This window comes from Gossypium arboreum, chromosome 12, assembly GCF_025698485.1.
Source record: "Gossypium arboreum isolate Shixiya-1 chromosome 12, ASM2569848v2, whole genome shotgun sequence".
Classification (NCBI taxonomy): Eukaryota; Viridiplantae; Streptophyta; class Magnoliopsida; order Malvales; family Malvaceae; genus Gossypium; species Gossypium arboreum.
In genome coordinates, this window is record NC_069081.1 from 56,998,756 (window position 1) to 57,022,451 (window position 23,696).

General features: G+C 37.0%; 2 non-coding genes across 2 annotated transcripts; one reads left to right on the forward strand and one right to left on the reverse strand.

Annotated features, from left to right (window-relative positions):
- Positions 1-10,626: 10,626 nt before the first annotated feature.
- LOC128286093 (small nucleolar RNA R71) lies at positions 10,627-10,732 on the reverse strand. Its single transcript, XR_008276638.1, has one exon. It is a non-coding gene; the product is annotated as a small nucleolar RNA R71 (small nucleolar RNA).
- Positions 10,733-23,340: 12,608 nt separating this feature from the next.
- On the forward strand, positions 23,341-23,447 carry LOC128285917 (small nucleolar RNA R71). Its single transcript, XR_008276464.1, has one exon. It is a non-coding gene; the product is annotated as a small nucleolar RNA R71 (small nucleolar RNA).
- The last annotated feature ends 249 nt before the right edge of the window (positions 23,448-23,696 follow it).

Sequence of the window (23,696 nt, forward strand, 5' to 3'; positions counted from 1 at the left end):
GCTCCTTTTTTGATAGTGGACTCTATGGCTCAAATATGAGATCTGGAAACTCAGGCAAAAAATAAATGGGTCATTGTATATTTTCGTAAAAGTGCTTCTTATTAAGTCATTCATTATTTTTGAGTATCTCCAGTAAGCTTGTTGCTGCCACTGCATATGTTGCATTATTTGCATCAACTTTGACAGCTCATCTCGAAGATCTGGGTGAGATGATTGAGCTTTGAACCTTGAAGTTTCAACATCAGGTTCAGCTTCTGATTCCATTGGTTCTGCCTTATCTGGGACTTCAGCTGATTGCATTATGGAATCTTTTTCTTCTTCTTCGGGGTCCTCACTTTCTTCAACTCGTTACTATAGAACAAATTCTCCAGCTATTTGATAGAGATCCCAATCTATGATTGTGCCCTAGCTATAGCCTGTCTTCTTTACGTTTGCAAGAATTTTAGCTTTCAAGCACAGAATTGTTATCGTAAAGGGAAACTAGGCTAGGCCAGAATGTTTAACGACACAATTCTACATTTCTCTTAGGATGATTTTTCCCACATCAATTATAACACCCCAAACTCGGCCCAGACGTTATGGCCGAATCTGACGTGTTACATTGAAGTGTTTTAGCGAAAACCTTGTTTTCATTGAAAACCCTTCTTAAAATGAGAAACCTTAATTAACTAAAAAAAAACCTTTCAGTTACGAAAGCCTTGTTTAAAACATTTGATCTTTTAAAAAAAAACTTAGTTACGGAAAGGTAGGAAACATACTATAATTTAAGAAATCCATGTTCAACTTCTTGTAAAAAATAATAATAATAATTCAAGTAATAATAACATAATGAAAACCTTATTACAATCTAATATTAAGACATTTAAAAAGAAATAAAAACTTAAATGCTTAAAAAAAACCAAATCCGAATTATCTTGCTAGCCGACTACCCAGAGTCCCTCCAAACATCGAACCTTCTACTGAGCATCACCTAAAAATAAAATAAAAAAGGGGGTGAGTTTTCGCAAACTCAGTGTGTACAACCCTCGATGGAAAACAAGCATTCAAAGACAAATCATCAAACATGCAATGCAATCTCATCCAAATTATCCATTCGCTACACACCAGCTCCGTCCCCCATCACACCATGTGGGGATATAAATATCGACCCACCCAGCCCACACACAAATGGTAGCCGGGTTGCGGAACTACCTTCATTTACATATTGGGCTTTAAAAGCCGTCGGTGGATCCATGATTGACAAGCAACCATGCGAATCCTCATATACTTCTTCCGTTCCATAATTCCCACCCCATATGCAACCTAAGTAGAACGTCATATGTATGCATGTCACATCCATAAAACTTACATTCAACACCTAGGGGTATTCTAGTCATTCTCGCCCATAGGGGCATTTCGATAATTTTCCCTTAATTACGGTTTTCACTTGGCCCATGAACAAGTCCCGCGTGCTAAGATGAACGAATACTATGCACCAGGTAGGATTCTAGAGAAGAGGAGGTGGGTCATTAAGACCACTTAAGTACCAAGCTCTCCCTAGATCCAATCCTAGACATGCATATACACGTTGCCACACCTTAACCCTATGACTTTTCCACGATCTCAATTAATTAATTAAGTTTTATGTAGTCATCATATACTAGGCCCAATACCCCTACATACGTGCATATGGCCCACTAGGCCCAATCTTATTCAAATGGCCCATCTGGCCCAGTTCATATTCTTATGGCCCACTAGACCCAATTCTCATTCATATGGCCCATTAGGCCCAAATCATATTATATTTATGCTCATATACAAATTTTCTAACACATAGCATCATTTATCAATCTTTGCCTATTATGGGCCCAACAACCCATCAGGCCCATTTAACCCATACCGACCTATTTGGCCAATTCTCAGCCCAAGTCCATGGAATTGCCCGTGGTCCTCAGGCAACCTATCGGCTTCCCCTCCACGAGTGTTCATGCACTCGTGTGACTACCGTAGCCCAACTTTTAGCTTTTCTGCATTTCGGCATTTCAGCTTTTGCCGATTCATTGTGTGTGTGCAGTGTACGTACACACCTGGTAAGCAAGCATGATGCGATCTCCTTAGCCCAAACCTACAATCGATATCACTCAAAGATTAATTTTACATACTTATTGAATACTTTCCCAAAAGCTGGAATCTCATCTTAACCTTACCTTGTGCGATAAGTATAATAGCCCCTTCACTAACTACGATCAACTCCTAGATCTGCACCAATCGTAACTATTAAAACCAGAATAATAGGTGACTCATATCCAACACAAGCCCCCTTACCTTACTATGGCTATTCGACCAACCTTAGCCAATGGATGAGGAATACTTGCCAAAACCGCAACACCTAAGGAGCAATTCAGCAATGAGCTAAGATCCGTGATCTGATACTAATTCCCTACCACAATTTATTAGAAAGAGTCAGGAATAATATCCGATACTTAGCAAAGAAACCGATTGGAAGAACAATACTTACATTAGATTTGACCGAAGTAGAAAGAGTAGTGATTGCACCAAGGGTATTCGTCCAAAGAGGTTCGGCCCTTTACGATTTTGTATGGCAAAAGAGGTTTATTTGGCTCCAAGGTAAAAGAAAGAAAAGTCAGCAATGAGGTAGAGGAAGAATAGAATTCGGCACCAGGAAGAAGAAAAAGAAAAGAAAGCAGAGGGTTTTTGGCTTTTAGAGAAAAGAGTTTCTGGTAATAGGGTGAAGGAAATTCGATCATTAGCTTCATACCCTAGCATTCGGCACCTATTTATAAGCCTTATAGTCGAATTTTCCCATGCCAAATTCCCCATTCAGCTCTATCACTTCTCCCTTCTCATCTCCTCGTTTTTCTCCCTGATAACCTATTGATCCTTTCCTTAATTTTCTCTCCTGAACACTTCCCTTGGAGTCCACTTTCACGCCACTTCCATCCTTCTAGAAGGTTAAAATTAAACTTCTGAAAACACTAAGCTAGGATTTGAACCTTAGATCTCCTTGCTAGCTATTAATGTCACCTCCCAACACTCTAAGTGGCGTCACTTAGCCACTCCTCTGCTAGGCTCTTTGCTGTTATTTTCCCCTATCTTTATTTAAAAGCCCAACTACTTGCCAACCCTGATTCTTTTAATAATTAACTTATAATTTCTTCTACCCCTTAATTTGAACTCAAACCTTGACCAAGACCTACCTTTGCGTAATTAGCACTTAACCGGAATTATTAAGCACAAAAAAAAAATTCAAGATTTCGAGATTTTTGGATTTCAAGATTTTTGGGGCGTTATATCAATGGTCTTTCTAGTTAAAATCGAGTATAATAAGACCATTCACTCTAATGAGATTGTAGTCCCATGTGAGCTAGGCATAAGGCTGAAACAGATGAAATAGAACCATACCTTTATGAGTAGTGTCAAATATTCTTTTCGAAAAGTGTGGATTCCTTACTTTGACACAGTCCACTTAGAACCAGGAACTGTATCTCCTCGAGAATTTCTTGCAAGTTTTCAGACTTTATATTGCTCATCAAGGAAGAATATTCGTCGTTTTCGAAATCAGGCAATTCAAGAACTCATTAATAGCATTTGAAATTATTGGTACCTTGATTCTACAAACTGGAACTTCTGTCAACTCACTTGAGGTTAAATTCGCATAGAACTCGCGCACTAACTCCTCATCAACACTGGGTCTCTTCTCACAAAACAACTCCCAATTGAGATTTTCAGTAACCTGACGAATGCGCACCATAAAATCAATTTAGTTGCTTTCTTTCAAGGTGAAGCCTTTCTCTGGATGCATCTATTGATTCTTCAAGATACCCTCATATCTTGCTTTGGCTTCTTCATAGTGGAACTTGGTTTGTGATTCATCAATTTGGGCAGATGCACGAGTTCTCTTACGAGGCATGATTAACATTTTTTTTTGTTAAAAAAATTAAGAACTCTTAAGAAAAATAATTTTGAATCAAAAGATGGCAAATTAAAAGAGGTTGGGAGGTTTTTGGCTAACGATAGGTGAAAGGGTGGTGTGTCGCTCGGGTGTGAAAAGTAGCAGCATGCAGCAGGGGATGTGAGTAGCATGCAGATCATTGAGTAGGCCTGGTGTGGGCACGCATAGAAGCTAGGCACTGGTGCAGGACACGGCCTGGGCAGCCGGGGCTAGAGTAGTAGGTGAGCAATGTAGCGCGCGGTAGAGCAGGAGTGCGCGAGGTAGGCATGCGACGTGCGATAGAGCTGGGGCTGCTGGTCGAATGGCTGCTAGGTAGCTACAACACTTAGGGAATTTGGTGCTTAGAGGGAATGGTGAATGAATGAAAAAAAATAAGAAGAGATAGGTGGAATTTATAGTGAAAGGAGTAGGAACTAGAGTAGAATTCTTCGTATAATTTAATAATTAAAAATTCTAAGTTCTAATTCTACTCAAAGTAAATAACAATTAATAATTAATATAATGAATATTAAATTATTATTTACTATTAATTTATTAAGATAAAACTTATTAAATAAAATATGATTAAATTAAAACTAATCCTAACTCTATATAAAGTTGATAATAATTAATATATCTTATAATGGATATAATTATATATTAATAATTATCATCTTTTATTAAAATAAAACATTTATTCTAGAAGTCTTTTGAAAATATTTACAAAAGAGACATCTAATTTTTAATATTTACAAAAAGAACAACCACATTTTGGAAATTATTTAATTAAGTACCTAGACTTAAAGAAAATCAGGAATTGAGTTGCAATTTAAAACTTGGATAAAATTGACCCTTTTATTTGAAACTAAAAATTTATTTTGCCATTTTAGGGATAATTTCTCAGAAAATTATGTCAAAATCAATTCCCAGGAAAGATTGGAGGGGTCACAAGTGGTCTGCTTAAGTTCCAATCTCCTAGACAGAATTTATTTAAACATACTGATCCTGAATATATACCCTAAATCATTTATTGAAAACGAAGAACAAGAAAAATTAAATATCTGATAAAATGAACGAGATTTGGTTCCGTTCAATTTTATCTCCCCAGTAATGTTTCAAGCGTTGAGCATTAACTCAAAAATTACCTCCCTTACCTTGAAGTTCAACAACTCTGTACGGATAGACTCGATGAATCGTAAATGGACCGGACCAATGTGATTTTAACTTACCTGGAAAGAACTTTAATATAGAATTAAATAACAAAACTTGCTGACCTTTTTCGAATTCACGAACTCGAATGTGCTTCTCATGCCATTTTTTAAGTCTCTCATTGAGTAATTTGGCATTTTCGTATGAGAACATTCGAAATTCTTCTAATTCATTGAGCTGGAGCATCCATTTCTCTTTAGCAAGCTTAAAATCCAAGTTGAGTTGTCGGAGAGCCCAGTAAGCGTTGTGTTCTAACTCCAAGGGTAGATGATACGAACTCATTTCGATGATGATTCAAGTCGTTTAAATTGCGCAATCATAAATTTTAGTAAGGATAAGTTCTTTTCGGGTTAATTGAAACAAAATAGAATAAATGGCTTCAAACAATGACAGTAAGCAAAATGGGTAAATAAATAAAGGATAATTTGGCTAAGACCGAGAATGAACCAATAATATTGGATTGTTGACCCAAGTCTCAAAATGGTTCTTAGATCATTTACGATTTAAGAAAACAACAAAGGACCTTGACCCACTATCAAAAATGATAGGAACCAAAGGTATATGAACGCCACACTCAAAAGTGATAAGTTCGGTTAACAATGGAAAGGAAATGATGCCACAAGCTATGCTCGATAAGTCAAGTCATTCCCAAGAGAATAAAGAGATTTGGAAATCTCACAAATATAAATTTTCATATATTCTACCAAAAGTCCATCATAATGAGCTGATTACAAATATTTATAGGGCTAGATAAAGGCTAGTCGAATAGTCACAAGTATCAGCTTAAATGAGTTGTTAATGGTTGAAATAAAGCTTAATCAATAAGCACAACTCTTGGCAACTCAATAGACATAGCTCTTAAATTCATCTAAGTCTAAGCAACTCCAACCATTAATATAAGTTATTGCTCCAATTCAGCTGCTTTAATGAATTTGAATGCTTAGGTTTCATTCTTGAGCAGCCGAATGGACACCGGCAAGTTGTTGATATTTTGAACACTTGAAGAAGAAGAATAGGCATCTGAATTTAAAGGATATATAATGCTCTCCTTTAAATGATATAATAGCTCCTTTAAGTGATGTTTAATGTTCTTCTTTAAGTAATGTAACAGCCACATTGACACTTTATAATAGCTCCTTTGGACATAACTTATTTCAGCTGAATAGTCACCTACAAGCATTAACAAACTCATTAAAAACACATTAAACACTCTATACTTAATAAAATTAGTTAATAAACTGAAATAAACACTTTTAACTCTTAACTTGATTTAATAAACTGTAGATAAACATATTTAACAATAAGTTATTCCATCAATTAAAAAACTAAGATAAACATTTATTCCAAAGAATTAATTAACTAAAAAAGTGTAATAAAAATAAAGTCCAACAAATCAATAATTAACTAAGATGAGCTTAATAAAGTCCAACAACTCAAAAATTAACTAAGATAAGTTTAATAAAGTCCAGCGCAATTATTAAACTAAAATTATAAGCATCATTTTACACTTGGTCCCCTCAAGTTTGGGCCAATCTCAGTGTTGTGGAGTTGGGTCGTAACATGATGCAACCAGGTTCGCATCAGTAGATGGCAGGCTTTCCCAAAGACTAAGCTATAGGGTGACATCCGTAAAGGTATCTTGTATGTTGTTCTATAAGCCCATAAAGTATCATCCAGTCTTTTGGACCAATCTCGTCGGTTCGGGCAAACTACCTTCTCAAGTATGCCTTTGATCTCCTTGTTTGCCAGTTTAGCTTGCCCATTTGTCTGTGGATGGTAAGCTGTAGTGACCTTGTGTTTCACTCCTTGTTTATCTAATAACCATTTCAACCACTTGTTCACAAAATGGAACCCTTCATCACTGATGATGGCTCTTAGGGTTCCAAACCTTGTGAACACATGTTTCTGCAAAAACTTCATCACAACCTTAGCATCGTTTCTTGGATATGCTTCAGCCTCAGTCCACTTAGACACATAGTCTACAGCTACCAAGATGTACTTGTAACCAAAAGATGGAGGGAAAGGACCGACAAAATCAATAACCCAAACATCAAATAATTCTACCTCAATGATGTTTGTTTGAAGCATCTCATTTCTTCTGGTGACATTTTCGACCCTTTGACATCAATTAGAACTTTTTACGTAAGCATATGCATATTTGAATAGTGTTGGCCAAATGAATCCAGCTTGCAATACCTTGGTTGTAGTACGTGTACCTCCGAAGTGTCCCCCACTCGGAGTTGAGTGACAATGGTATAAAATCTTATGTACTTCATCTTCTGCCACGCATCTCCTAATCAATTTATCTGCACACTTTTTAACAAGTATGGTTCTTCCCAGAAATAGTACTTCACATCGCAAAGAAACTTTTTCCTTTGATGATACGTCTTATCAATTGGCATCAAACCACAGGCTAAATAGTCAATAATATCAACAAACCAAGGGGTATTATGGACATGATTTACCTTCAGTATGTGTTCATCTGGAAATGTCTCCTGAATTGGTAGAAAAGGAGAGTTCCCTTCTTGCAGCTCCAATCTGGACAAGTGGTCTGCTACTTGGTTTTCCACTCCCTTTCTATCTCTAATTTCTAGATCGAACTCTTAAAGTAGAAGTACCCATCAGATCAATCTTGGCTTAGCGTCTTTTTTGGCAAGCAAATGCTTAATCGCCGAGTGGTTTGTATAGACAGTCACCTGGGTACCTACAAGATAAAATCAAAACTTGTCAAGAGCAAACACAATAGCAAGTAACTCTTTCTCTATTACCGTATAATTCAGTTGAGCTCCTGTCAGAATTTGACTTGTGTCGTAGATGGGATGAAAAATTTTGTTCCTTCGCTGACCCATGACAGGTTCTACCGCGAAGTCACTTGAGTCACACATCAATTCAAATGGCAAATCACAGTCTGGTGTGACTATTATAGGTGTCAAAACTAATTGGCTCTTCAAATCATTGAAAGCTCTTAAGCACTCTTAATCAAATTTGAACATCGTGTCCTTCTCCAACAATTTGCATAAGGGTTTAGCAATTTTGGAGAAGTCATTGATGAATCTTCAATAGAAGTTGGCGTGGTCCAAAAAGCTCCTAACACCCTTTACATATGTCGAAGGTGGGAGTTTCTCAATAACATCTACCTTTGCTTTATCAACCTCTATTCCATATCTTGTTATCCGATGCCTTAGAACAATACCTTCTCGTACTATGAAGTGGCACTTTTCCCAGTTGAGTACGAGGTTTGTTTCTGCGCATTGCGTTAGTACCTTGGCTAGATTGGCTAGGAAATCATCATATGTATATCCAAATACTAAAAAATCATCCATAAAGACTTTCAAATATTTTTCAACCATGTCAGTAAAAATAGACATCATACATATTTGAAATGTAGCAAGGGCATTACCTAAACCAAATAGCATGCGCCTAAATACGAATGTGCAGTACGGGTGATAAACCGTAATATGTACATATTTTTACCCCATGCTTGACATATTTATGGATGATTTTTCCTTGGTTTTTGTGAATTTGATGCTCCTAATCCTTTAATTTCATGTTTTATACTCAGGATAGCTTAGAATAGCAAAAAGAGAAAGAAATAGGCCAAAAACGGACAAATTGGGCTTAAAATAGTGTAACACAGCCTAGGCACTTCCACACGGGTAAACCACACGCTCGTGTAAGGCACATGGGAAGACCACACGCCCGTGTGTCATGGTCGTGTCGACTAGAAACCAACTCAAAATTACACACAGCTTGAGCGCTTGCACACAGGCGTGGCACACGACCATGTCCCTGTCGAGCCCAAGTCTAGTTCTACTGGGAAAAGGGCACTTTTAAGGGTTTTGAAGCATTCTAAAGCCTATATAAACACCCTAGAAGATGATTAAGGGGAGCACGCAGAGTAGAAGGTAGAAACGTACTTAAGAGAAGCCATCAGAATCACCTCGGAGCCAAGATCTACATCAAGATTGAAGATTTCCATCCTATTTCCTAGAAGTTCTTTGGGTTTCTTTATGTTTTGTTTTTTTCCATACTTTGAGATGTTTCTCATAATAACTCTCTACAATACCTAACGGAGATGAAACCTAAGATAAATCTTATTACTCTTTGATTTATATGATAAATACTTGTTCTTATTCTTAATTGTGAGTCTTAATTCTTGCTTTAATATTCCAGGATATTAATTCAAGTTTTTGATGTGCTTATTCAGTGGAGCAAAAGTCTCTGTTTAAGAGTAGATCATTTGTTACTAAGCGGATTTTCATGCAATCCTAGAGATAGGACGACATAAATTTGTCGGATTAGAGTCAAATCTAATAAGGGAATCCATAGATCGAGTTAATGCGACAATAGGGGTTTTAATTAGAAAAAAATTTCAATTAATCAACCTAGAGTCAGTTGTTTTTAGTCTCGAATGAGATATTAACATAAATCAGGGATTTCTATGGAATAAGTCAAGTGAATAAACCGTCTAAGTCAAAGGTAATAGGTGAAGTCTAGGTGGATTCTTTCTTGGGTATTATCTTCTCCATTGGTTTTTCTAAAGTATTTTCCAACTTTCATCTTTGTCGTAATCTTAGAAAATTAGTTTAGTTTAAAAACACACTTTAATTCTTAGGCTAGATAATAAAAAGATAGTAATTACTAGTACTTTTAGTCCTCGTGGATACGATATTTCCGATCTCACTATAACTATACTACTGTTCAATAGGTGCGCTTGCCTTAAGTCAGATTTTTAGTCAGTTTAGCGACCATCAAGTTTTTGAGGCCGTTGTCGGGGACTAAGATATTAGAAACGCTTAATTTTTATTACTTTAGCCATTTTTTTATTTTTATTGCAATTTAAATTTTATTTTGCTTAAATTACTAAATTTTCTTTTCTTTACTTCTGGCAGGTTTTCATAGTTTATGACTAGAAGAAACCCGTTAGGGCCTTTACTTTTTGATAGTGAGATCGAAAGCACAGCTCGCAGAAATCGAAGATAAATAAGTCAAAGCCTAAGATACATAGAGGAAGGGCAAGAGGACGATATTCAAACCACAACCAAGGAGATGGCTGATAATCAATTTAATCTGTTACCTCCTGTGGTTGCTGCAAACCCAGTAAATCAAGATCCTACTCCTCATATTATGTATGATTATGCTAAACCTAGTTTAATAGGAACTGAATCAAGAATAGTTAGACCTGCTGTTGCTACGAATAATTTTGAACTGAAACCTAACACGATTCAAATGATACAAAGTTTGTTCCGTTTGATGGTTTGCAAGATGAGGATCCAAACACTCAGTTAACGAATTTTTTGGAATTCTGCGACACTTTTAAGATCAATGGCATTTTTAATGATGCTATTCGCCTTCGGTTATTTCCCTTTTCATTGAGAAATAAGGCTAAACAGTGGTTGAACTCGTTGCCACGAGGGTTAATCACTACTTGGGAACAAGTGACCAAAAAAATTCTACTTAAATATTTTCCGCTGGCTAAAACCGTTAAATTAAGGAATGATATCTCTTCTTTTGTGCAGATGGATTTAGAAACACTTTATGATGCATGAGAGAGATACAAGGACTTATTGAGAAGGTACCTCACCATTGGTTAGCCCTTTGGTTACAGGTTCAGACTTTCCACAACGGTTTGAATCCCTTAACTAGACAAATGATTGATGCAGCTGCTGGAGGAACCATCAATAATAAGAAACCTGAAGATGCTTATGAGTTTATAGAGGAGATGTCACTGAATAATTATCAGTGGCAAGTGATAGGACAAAGCCAACTAGGGCCGCCGACGTTTTTAACATCAACTCAGTTACTATGTTGTCGAATCAAGTGGAACTACTGAATAAAAAGATTGATGGTTTACTTGGTTCTACGCAGGTACATCCAGTAATGCAGTACGATGCAAGCAGAAGTGGAATGAGCAATCCAGAATTTCCACCTTGCGGCCCCAACATGGAGAACAAGCAAATAAATTATATGGGTAATAATCCTCGGCCTCAAAATAATCCTTACAGTAACACTTACAATGCAGGTTGGAGGAATCACCCAAATTTCTCATGAGGAGGCCAAGGGAATCAGAGGCCACCACCCCCTCCAGGCTTCCAACAACAACCTTACCAGTAGGAAAAGAAGCCGAACCTTGAGGAGATGCTAACGAAATTCATCGCGGTATTCGAAACACGTTTCCAAAACACCGAGACAGCTGTTAAAAATCAACAAGTGTCGATTCAAGGGCTCGAAACTCAAATAGGACAGCTTGCTAAGTTGATTTCTGCACGACCACAAGGTAGCTTACCGAGTAATACTGAAACTAACCCAAGGGAACAACTTAATGCGATTACTGTTCGAGATGAAGAAGGGTTAGTTGAACTTGAACCAGAACCGAGGCAAGGAATTGTGGTAAGTAAAGGTAAGGATGAGGTGGACCACAGTGAGCAAAAATCGATAAGTAGAGAATATAAACCTCGTGTGCCATACCCCAGTTCAACAAGGAAAGACCACACAGACGAACAATTTGGTAAATTCCTTACATTATTAAAGAAATTACATATTAACTTACCGTTTATTGAAGCTCTTTCACAGATGCCAAACGCAGTTAAATTTCTAAAGGAGCTTTTACCAAATAAGTGGAAGTTGGATGATGCATCACATGTGGAGTTGAATGCAGTTTGCTCAGCCATTCTACAGAATAGGCTACCCAACAAGTTGAAGGATCTAGGGAGTTTTACGATTACTTGTTTAATTGGTAGCTTAAATGTGAACAATGCTTTGGCTGATTTAAGGGTGAGCATTAATGTTATGCCCTATAAAATGTTTAAATAACTAGGTCTTGGGAAACCCAAACAAAATAGGATGAGCATTTAATTAGCAGATAAAACAATCAGATTTCCTAGGGGTACTATTGAAGACGTGCTTGTTAAAATTGATAATTTTATATTCCCAATTGATTTTGTTGTTCTAGACATGGAAGAGGATAGGGACGTGCCTTTGATTTTAGGATGACCCTTTTTAGTGACTGCTAGGACTATCATTGATGTTGGCACAGATGAGCTAATACTTCTTGTAGGGGATGACACGATTACTCTCCAAGCTCGTGATTCTGCAAAAATATCTAGTAATCGAGATGATTCGGTTAATTTAAATAATGTTACAACTCAAAATTCTTTACAGGAGTCCCCTAGGAAGAACGTGATGTAGCCTTATTCTACTCCACACCACAAAAATAGAGTGACTCATGAAGAACGATGGCTTCAGATCGATGAACTAGATGAATGGCAAACACATGTCAAGGAGAAACCACAAGCACACGAAAAATCAAAGTGACACCACGATGAGCGTAAGGATGAAACAAAGAAAATTAAAGCTGGGGATAAACTATTGTTAGATGACAAGGACCCCTGAATTGCTACTTCAGAGCTTAATACAAATCGAGCGACTCCTTTCACGGTACTAAATGTTCTCCCATATAGTACAGTAAAGGTAAATCATTCTCAATTCGGCAATTTTAAGGTAAATATTACTCGACTAAACCTTTATGAGGATAATAGAATTGGTATTGAGAAAGAGGAGTCTCGACTTTTTGATCCGCCATAATCATGCGAATGAGAGGTAAGTCGAGCTTACACTCTAAATAAGCGCTTCTCGGAGGCAACCCGAGCACTAACACTACTAACTAGTTTATTTTAGCTATTTTTAATCTTTTTGTGCAGGTACAGTGGCCCACACGGGCGTGTCCTTAGCCGTGTGGAAACAGGGCCAAAAATTCCCAAAGTATCGAGCCACACGGTCATGAATTCAATTCACACGGTAGGGATACACGGGCGTGTCCTAGGCCGTGTGAAAACTGGAGCTAAGTTTTCAAAATTTTAAAAAAGTCAAGGAGCCACACGGGCGTGGGAGAAGCGAAGGACATGGCACATGACTGTACGATGCGACTGTGTGCACCACATGGCCTAGACACACAGGCATGTCCTCAGGCAGTGTGACGATTGGGCAATAAAATTTTGCATAAACACGGGCTGGACGCAAACCACACGGGCGTATGACATGGCCATGTGGCCCAACACGGGCTTCACACAACCGTGTCCCCTTTTGAAACACCCAACCCTATCTCTTTTTTTTCTTCTTCCCAAAATTTCCATCCCCAAACCCTAGCCGCTGCAGCCTTTCTCCCCCACCGTCTGGCCACCCATACCTTTCCCTTCTTCTTTTCTTTTCTTTTCTTCCTTCCCCTATCTCTTCCTTCCATTTTCTTTTCCTTTTCAACTACCCATCACACCCACAAACCCACACCCACAGCACACCACACGGCCTCACCCCCCATGCCCATGTCAGGCTCCGATCACCACCATTAGCCCACACCAGCACTTACACAGGAGTGGCCTCCTTAGTCAGACCAGCACCGTCCACCGCCGGAAGCACCACCATGATTCCCTCCTTTCCCTCACCTTTATTTTATTTTACTCATTCATTCCTTCATCTTAAGTGTTATTCCATTTTTTATTTTAAATTCTTTATTTCTATTTTATTTGTTAGTATCATTATTTTTTTCTGACTATTATTCTTCTTATCATGACTTTGATTGTTTTGTTTTATGGCTCTTTCATTCATGTTTTTGTTCAATTCTATTTTATTTCATTATTTTTAGTTGTTTTATTTCCTATATTTGCATCCATATATTTTAAAATTAGTTTGATACTTTATATTCATTTCATGACCTTTCTCCCTTTTAATTTTTATGGTCTTTGTTGTTTTTAGTGATAGGATTTATTTTTTAACATTACTATTATTTTACTACTTTGATTTTATTGTTTTCCTTTCTTTAATATTTGGTAGAATATTCGGTGTTGCTTTTGACTTTTGGATATTTTTAGGAACAGCATGACAAACACACATGGCAAGAAGATTGTCATCCCTGCTTTGAAAAAGCGGAAGGGTCCTGGCGCAACCTCCTCAAGCGCCTCGATCGAAGCTCGCCACCCTCTACTTTAGTTCTCGTCAGGCCCAAAGACGGCCTGTTTCAGCTACTACGAGTACGACCATTAGGAGTGGGCCGATGTATTGATTGGGCCACTTTGGAGCAGGTCCAACTTGCTCACCTTGTTCGCGTGGGATCGATTCTTTTCAATTGTCGAGCCTACCTATTCAGAGCTGAAATTGGAGTTCTGCACTACTTTTCACCTACAACACGTGATGAACACACATGACGAGGCTGGTACTATCGTTTTTAGACTTGGTGGACTTGTCAGGCATATAAGTGTACCCAAGTTTAGAGCAACTTTGGGCCTTTACACGGAGGAGTTCATGGCTTTTGAGAATTTCTTACAGCTTTAACGTCACATACACTACTCATCCTCTTGCTGTTGGACTGACCTTACTATGAGTATGGTTCCCTATGATGCAAGTCGCTCAAAGGTGACTTCTTTTCCTCCAGCACTATGCTATATCCATGCCATCTTGGCTCATACTTTGACTGGGAGGAGAGAGAGCACCGGAGTAGTTAGCACCACCGACGCATACTTCCTATGGAGCATGGCGACTGGCCATGTATTCGACTTAGCATATTTTATCGCCCTCGCCTTTCGCCACCAGACGGATCTCCATAGAAGGGGCCTCATCTGCCTTGGCCCTTATGTGACTTGCCTTACTCGACATTTCAACCTCTTCGACACTCCAAATATGTCATTGACACTCACACTAGTCGGCCAGATGTCTCCGCAGGGAATTTCCAACATGATTCACATGCGGATGATAGAGCCTCACCGTGGAGTCAACCCTCCTCAGTACAGACTCGTCCACTCTACTGACCAGGGTGAGCCAGAGGACATTACTGACGATTCCCCTCCCCCTCACGAGGACCCACCCCCACCACCACCACTGAGTCACCGAGCTCCTGCTACCACTTTGACAGATTTATCCGAGTGATTCACTTACTTTGAGTAGCAGTGTTTCGAGCGATTCAACAGCATCGATGCCACTATCCGACAGATTTGCCATCACCTCCATTCTCTTCTCCAGTGCCACCGGCTCACAACTCTGATGATGAGGACCTTTGAGTCCCTTTTATTTTTATTTTTATTTTCAATTTTATTTTTCTTTATTTATTTTTGAAGACTTATGTTTTATGTTTTAAACTCTACTTATCTTTATGATTATTATCGACTTATCCCTTAATTCTCTTCTACAATGGTGTTTATTTTCTTATTAGTAACTCAAAATAATGTCTTTCATTTGCCTTATCTACAATTCTCGCTCTTGCTACTCCAAGGATCTTATCCAAATATTCAGGGTAGTTTCACTTCTTTCCCTCTCTTCGATATTATACTTATATTCTTATTATTTATCTTTGTACATTGAGGGTAATGTACATCTTAAGTGTGGGGAGGTTATTTATGTGATTATCAGAAATCCCTAAATTTTATCTTGTTCTCAAATAACTTTCTCGTATCAATATTAGAGTAAAATTTTGATTGATTTATGATTTTTATTGATGTGTTTTTAAATTAAATCATAGGTAACTGTGCATTGATTGTTTAAAATTTAAGACATTAGAGAATCAAGTATGATAAGTTGAAATTTTTGAGAAGTAAAATTGCTAGGTTGTTTCCCTGAATTGAGGCATTATCTTGATGTTTTGAATTTATAGGATTGACATCAAATACCCATAATTTTCGTGAGATTTTGAGCCTTTTAGAGCATATATCTTTCTTGCTCGCTGATTTTATTGGTTATGAGTGTGTCAACATTGATTTGTTATTCTAGAACTTGCATCGATTATGCATGTCAAAACCACACCTTTGAGTTGATATACTAAAATGATAAAGGCACTTAGGTTTTAACCCATTTACCCCATAAAAAGCCTACCCTCATAATTAATCCTTAGTGAACCCCTTTGAGCTTAACAAACTATTTTTAAAAAAAAAATTACCCTAAATTTTAACCCCTATATCATACTTTTTGATTTGTTGAGAATTTTTCCTATATTATTGATTCCCTTTTTGTCGACATTTGATTTGATTAATTGCCTAACTATGTTCTTTCATTCAAATCGTATAATTCTCTCTCCTATTTGTTCTTATTCTTTAAAAAAATACATACATACATGTTTATTCAATTGATGTCAGTTACTTTTCCAGTTAGGTAATTTATCAATTTAATCTCGATTCTAACTGTCTTTTTCAGCCTGTATCCACACCTTTAACCCAAACCCCCATTACAACCCTTCAAAGACCTTTTGATTTGTGTATCATCTCATTTATAGTGGTGGAGATTTGATTTTCATGCAAGCCTATGGTACTAACTTTTCATGTTTGACTAATGAATGCTTAATCATTGAACCTTAAACACATTGAGTGATTTGAGTGAACCTCTAGTGAGGACGTCAACCATTGTCAATTTGGAATTAAAGATAATTACTTAGATAAAGGGGAATGCCTATAATGTTATGATTAAAATGCTTAACTTTGACTATTTGAAACTTTAATGTACTTTTAGTTAAATTTTCAATGTATGACTGCTTGTGGATTATTTTGAAACATTATAAATGAGAATTATAAGTTGAAAAGAATTTATTTTAATTGTGAGTTGAGGACTTTGCTTGAGGACAAACAAATGCTTAAGTACGGGGATATTTGACAAACCGTAATATATACATATTTTTACCCCATGCTTGACATATTTATGGATGATTTTTCATTGGTTCTTGTGAATTTAATGCTCCTAATCCTTTAATTTCATGTTTTCTACTCAATATAGCTTAGAATAGCAAAAAGAGCAAGAAACGGGCCAAAAACAGACAAATTGGGCTTAAAACAGTGTTACACACAGCCTAGGCACTTCCACACGGGTAAACCACATGCTCGTGTAAGGCACACGGGAAGACCACACGCCCGTGTGTCATGGCCATGTCAACTAGAAACCAACTCAAAATTACACACGGCTTGAGCGCTTGCACATGGGTGTGGCACATGGTTGTGTCCTTGTCGAGCCCAAGACTAGTTCTACTCAGAAAAGGGAATTTTTGAGGGTTTTGAAGCATTCTAAAGCCTATAGAAACACCCTAGAAGAGGATTAAGGGGGCCACGCAGAGTAGAAGGTAGAAAAGTACTCAAGAGAAGCCATCGAAATCACCTTAGAGCTAGGATCTACATCAAGACTGAAGATTTCCATTCAATTTCCTAGAATTTCTTTGGGTTTCTTTATGTTTTGTTGTTTTCCATACTTTGAGATGTTTCCCATTATTATTATGAACTAAAGTCTTTAAAATACCTAAGGGAGATGAAACCTAAGACGAATCTTATTACTCTTTGATTTATATGATAAATACTTGTTCTTATTCTTAATTGTGAGTCTTAATTCTTGCTTTAATATTCCAGGATATTAATTCAGGTTTTTGATGTGCTTATTCAGTGGAGCAAAAGTCTCTGCTTAAGAGTAGATCATTCATAATTAAACGGAGTTGCATGCAATCTTAGAGATTGGATGACATAAATCTGCCGAATTAGAGTCAAATCTAATAAGGGAATCGATAGATCGAGTTAATGCGACAATAGGGGTTTTAATTAGAAAGAGATTTCAATTAATCAACCCAGAGTCAGTTGTTTTTAGTCTCGAAAGGGATATTAACATAAATCAGGGATTTCTATAGAATAAGTCAAGTGAATAAATCATCTAAGTCAAAGGTAATAGGTGAAGTCTAGGTGAATTCTTTCTTGGGTATTGTCTTCTCCATTGGTTTTTCTAAAGTATTTTCCAACTTTCATCTTTGTCGTAATATTAGAAAATTAGTTTAGTTTAAAAAACCCTTTAAATTTTATGCTAGATAATAAAAAGATAGTAATTACTAGTACTTTTAGTCCTCATGGATACGATATTTTTGGTCTCACCATAACTATACTACTGTTCGATAGGTACGCTTTCCTTAAGTCAGATTTTTAGTCAGTTTAGCGACCATCAACGGGCAGGTGAATGTTGTCTTGTGTTGATCTTTTGGTGCTACCGTAATCTAGTTATGCCCCGAGTATCCATTAAGAAAATAGTAGTAGTCTCGCCCTGCAAGTCTATCTAGCATCTGGTCCAAAAACGGCAAAGGAAAGTGATCTTTCCTAGTCTCCTTGTTTAGCTTCTGGTAATCAATGTAAATTCTCCATCCCGTAACCATTCTAGTCGATATCAACTTGTTATTCTCATTTTCAATGATCGTGATACCTCCTTTCTTTGGCACGCACTAGACCAGACTTACCCATGAACTATCTGAGATGGGGTAGATTATATTCACATCTGACCACTTGATGATTTTTTTCTTGACTATGTCCTTCATGATGGGGTTTAGTCTTCGTTGTCCATCAATCGTCCCTTTTTCACCATCTTCCAGGATAATCTTGTGCATGCATACAGATGGACTAATTCCGCGAATATTGGCTATGGTCCATCCGATAGCCTTCTTGAATTGTTTCAATACCAGGATGAGTTTTTCTTCTTGCTCAGTAGTTAATTCTGCTGAAACAATCACAAGCAGAGTAGAAGAGTTACCTAAATAAACATATTTGAAGTGTGAGGGAAGTACCTTCAGTTCTAATTTAGCTGGCTCCTCGATTGACCTTGTTGGTTGGGCATAATCCTTTTTCTCTAATTCCAAAGATTTAATGCGGGGTTGCAGATTAAATCCCCTTTGGTTAGCTTCTAACAAAGCTAAATATCCATCCTCCTCTTCATCAATTGGAGGATCTGATGTCGCATTCATTCCAATGGATCCTCAACATAGTTAAGTTCTTTTTCCATGATTAAATCCTCTAAATCGGACACTGTCGAACAATCATCAATTGTGTCAGGAAATCGCATAAGCTTAAAAATGTTAAATGTTACCTGATCATCCTAAACACGCATAGTAAGCTCGCCCTTCTGCACATCAATAAAGGTCCTTCTGGTTGCTAATAATGGTCTTCCTAGGATGATTGGCACCGCTTTGTCTGCCTCAAAATTTAGAATCACAAAGTCAGTAAGAAAGATAAATTTATCGACACATACCAATTCGTCCTCGATTTTTCCTTCTAGATGTGCTAAGAATCGATCTGCTAATTGAAGTGTAACCATAGTAGGTCTAACTTCACTTGTAATGCCCCCGTACCCGAGACCGTCACCGGAGTCGAGCACGAGATATTAACGGACTTAATTCATTAATTAAACAGCTCAAACAATTTATTTTAGAATTTCCAGACAAGCTGGCTAACCGCGTCACAGTTACTAAAAAACTCATATTTCGAGCTACGAAACTTGAAATCAAATTCCGTAAATTTTACCTGAAACTAGACTCATATATCTATCAACTAAAGTTTTTCTAGTATTTTTGGTCGGGCCAACTAGTACAGTTTATTAGTTAAAGTCTCCCCTATTTCAGGGTTCAACTACTCTGACCCCTGTGTATTTCGAATTAAATATCTCCCTGTACAGAGTTTCAATTTTTATTCCATTTGTTTCTCATAAAACTATACTCAATAAGGAATCTGTACATGCAAAGCATGACTTCTAATTATCTTTGTACAATTTTTGGTGAATTTCCAAAGTCAGAACATGGGATCCAGAAATCGCTCTGGCCCTATTTCACAAAAGTTTAAATATCTCATAAAATTTCACTCATATACCTTTTTTGTTCCATCCATATGAAAATAGACTCATCAAGCTTTAATTCTATATCTCATTCACTATCTAAATCCATTTCTACTATTTTTAGTGATTTTCTAAATTCACGTCATTATTGCTGTCCGATACTATTTCAAAGCTAATTTCACCTTTTTCATGATTTCCATGGAATAACTAGCATTTAGGCATACATAACATCAAACATGTCCTTGATTAGCCATTCCAACAGCTAATCATTATCAAGTATTTACATACCATTCATCAGCCATATCATAAGATCATACACACAAAATGGCTACGATGCTATACATGCCATACTCAAAATGAAACGTCTAGCTATACCAAAATAATCCTCGTAATAGTGTGCCCGGACTTCCGACGTACTTTACGATCCCGGAGTTATCTTGACAAAACTATAAAAAGAAGGAAAATAAGGGGGGTAAGCATTAAGCTTAGTAAGTTTGCATGCAAATAAATAACAGCATTCATAAGAATTATCTTACTACTTGGCATGATACTACTTAATGAAACTTCATTAATTGTCGTAGACATATTTTAAATTTCTTCACTTACTCACTTACTTAAATACTTACTTACTTAATCAAATTTATTAATACATTTTACTTACCATTTTCCTTATCAAGCATACATGAACATTATGTACTTACCTTTGCTCTTCTAGCATGAACTTGTCTTACCTTTTTAGTATAACTCGTCTTACATTACCTTACCTTGATATTCTCTTTAAATTTTCCCGTTGAACCACTTGGAATACTAAGGATACGCGGGTATGTTACCATTGCCATGACTTGTCATGGTCTTACGTGGTATCCTTTTGAAACTTACCATTGCCATGTCTCGACATGGTCTTACATGGTATCCTTGCCTTATGAACTCACCAATGCCATGCCTTGGCATGGTCTTACATGGGACCTTTGCCTTATAGTAACTTATCAATGCCATGTCTTGACATGGTCTTACATGATTTCCTTGCCTTAGAGACCTTACCAATTTCCATGCCTTGGTATGGTCTTACATGGTATCCTTAAACCCTAATGTCATGACATTTGTATCCAACACATTCTTAAGGTTCAACCGGGACTTTCTGAAATTACTTCTCCGTCAATTCATGCTTGAGTCTTCTTTGAATAATTTCATAAAATAAATATACACATGCTGGAAATTAACAAAATTAACATAAAATAATAGAATATTTCATTTATTTACCACAAACTTACCTCGAAACAAAATACGATCAACTATATCGATTTAGTCCACTATCTTTTTCTTTCCTCGGTCTAACTCTGGATTTTGTTCTTCTTGATCTATAATAAAAAATTTTAGCTTATTTAATACTCACATTTATTAAAACAGTCCTTGACCCAAACTTTGGCAAAATTACATTTTTACCCCTAAACTTTTACATATTTACACTTTTGCCCCAAGGCTCGTAAATTAAACTTCATCCTATTTTCTTATGTTTTATGACATGCTGATCATTTTTCCCTTCTATAGCAACATCAAATTCTCACTCTAACATGTACTTATGAACATTAGGTATTTTTACCGATTATGTCATTTTAGTCGTTTTTTACGTAAAATCACTTAGCAAAAGTTGTTTAACACAGTCTCAAGCTTCATATTCTACCATAAAACATCAAAATTCATGCATATCATTCATGGGTAAATTTTTTAATATAAACCCTAGCTCAAAATATTGGTAGAAACAGTAAACCGAACTACGAGGATTTCAAAATGTAAAGAACATTAAAACAGCATAAAATCACTTACAATCGAGGCTTAAAAGTGTTGAAACCCTAGCTATGGTGGAGAGCAAAATTCAGCAGCAACTTATGGAGAAGATGATCATTTTTTTGTTATTTTTCCCATTTTATTTCATTTAATATCCAAATGACCAAAATGCCCTTCCTTACTAAACTTTCAAAAATTCCATCCATGTCCAATTTTTGTCCATAAACTTAGAAATTGGTCAAATTCTATTTAAGACCTCCTAATTAATATTTCAAAGCAATTTCATACTAGAAACTTCTAGAATGCAAGTTTTGCAACTTATTCAATTTAGTCCCTAACTTTAAATTAAGCACTTTATGTGTAGAATTTATTCACGAAATTTTCACACAATCATGCAATCATATCACAAACCTCAAAATAATTATAAAATATTTCTATCTCGGATTTGTGGTCCCGAAACCACTATTCCGATTAGGCCCTAATTCGGGATATCACATCACCTATCCCCAACTTCTAAATATTAACATGGGCATCAAGTTGATACTCGCACCTAAGTCACATAGTGCCTTACCACAATATGTTGCTCCAATGTTGCAAGGAATGGTAAAACATATAGGATCATTCAACTTTGAGGGTAATTTATTTTGGAGATATATGTTGCATTCCTTTGCTAGGGCTACCGTCTCAAATTCTCCAAGCCTTTATTTTTTAGACAAGATATCCTTCATGAATTTAACGTAGTTCAATATTTGTTCAAGTGCTTCAACCAACGGGATGATGATGTGAAGTTGCTTGAGTACGTCTAGGAACTTCTTGAATTGGATTTCATGCTTCTTCTTTTGAAGTCTTTGAGGGTAGGGTGGTGGAGGTTTCTTTACTAGAATTTGTTGATTCGTCTTTTGTGGCAATTTTACAGACTCTAGTTTTGGTGAAACTGGAATTTCAACACTCTGTTGAACTTCCTCGAGTCTTGAGCATCAACTGGCTCCTTTTGAACTTCGACAGTGCTGGGATCTAATGTCTTCCCACTCCTCAGTGTCAATGCTTTACAATACTCCTTCCTTGGATTCCTCAGATTCTCCGTATCACTAGGTAAAGGACCTTGTGGTCGGTTTCTAAGTTCAGTAGCAAGCTAGCCCATTTGGTTTTCCAGGTTTTCCAATGTGGCTGCTTGGCTTTGAATTAAGGCATCATTCTTCGCCATGTATGCCTTTAACAAATTTTCTAATCCATTGGATGGTTCAGCTTGGGTTGGTTTTTGAACTTGTTTGGGAAAACTAGGTGGTTGGGTCGCTCTAGGTTGGGCGTAAGTGTTACTGGTTCCAGCCCCATGGTTACTCTAGGAAAAATTCGGGTGGTTTCACCATGATGGGTTATAGAAATTAGATTGCAGTCCTTACCCTCCTCGATTTTGATTCTGGTTTCCCATGTAATATACGGATTCTGGTTTCGATGGGAATTCTTTAAACAAATATCCTTCCCCACAATAGACACAGGCTATATTTTCAAATTGATTTGGTATCTGTGCTACAAAACTATTAGACCCATTAGTAGTAAGATTTTTTAATATTAAGGATATTGATTAGACCTAAGATGTGGATGAAGTAAGAGTGCCTACTTCATGTATTCTAGCAACTCATCTTCCTGACGCTGCTCGATTGGTTGGCCATTGATAATTGCTGCTGGCAATCCTCCCAATGATTTCATAAGCCTCATTATAAGACTTAAAAAGGAGAGCACCATTAGCAGAAGCGTCCACTACCATTCTCGTGTGAGCATTGAGACCATTATAAAATGTCTCAATTTGGATGCAATATGGGATTCCGTGATGAGGGCACTTTTGTAATAATTCTTTGTACCTTTCCTATGCCTCATACAAGGACTCATCATCCATTTGTTGGAAAGCAGTGATCTCGTTACTCAACTTAGCATTCTTGCTAGGTGGGAAATACTTCATAAGGAATATTTCTACTAACTCTTGCCATGTGGAAATTGAATTTGGAGGCAATGAGTTCAACCAGGCTCGAGCTCTATCCCTTAGTGAATATGGGAACAACTTCAATTTCAATACATCTTCGGGTCCTCCGGCTAACTTGAAAGAATCGCTCACCTCCATAAACAGTCTTAAGTGTAGTTGAGGATCTTCAGTCGGCATTCCACTAAATTGGCCCACTTC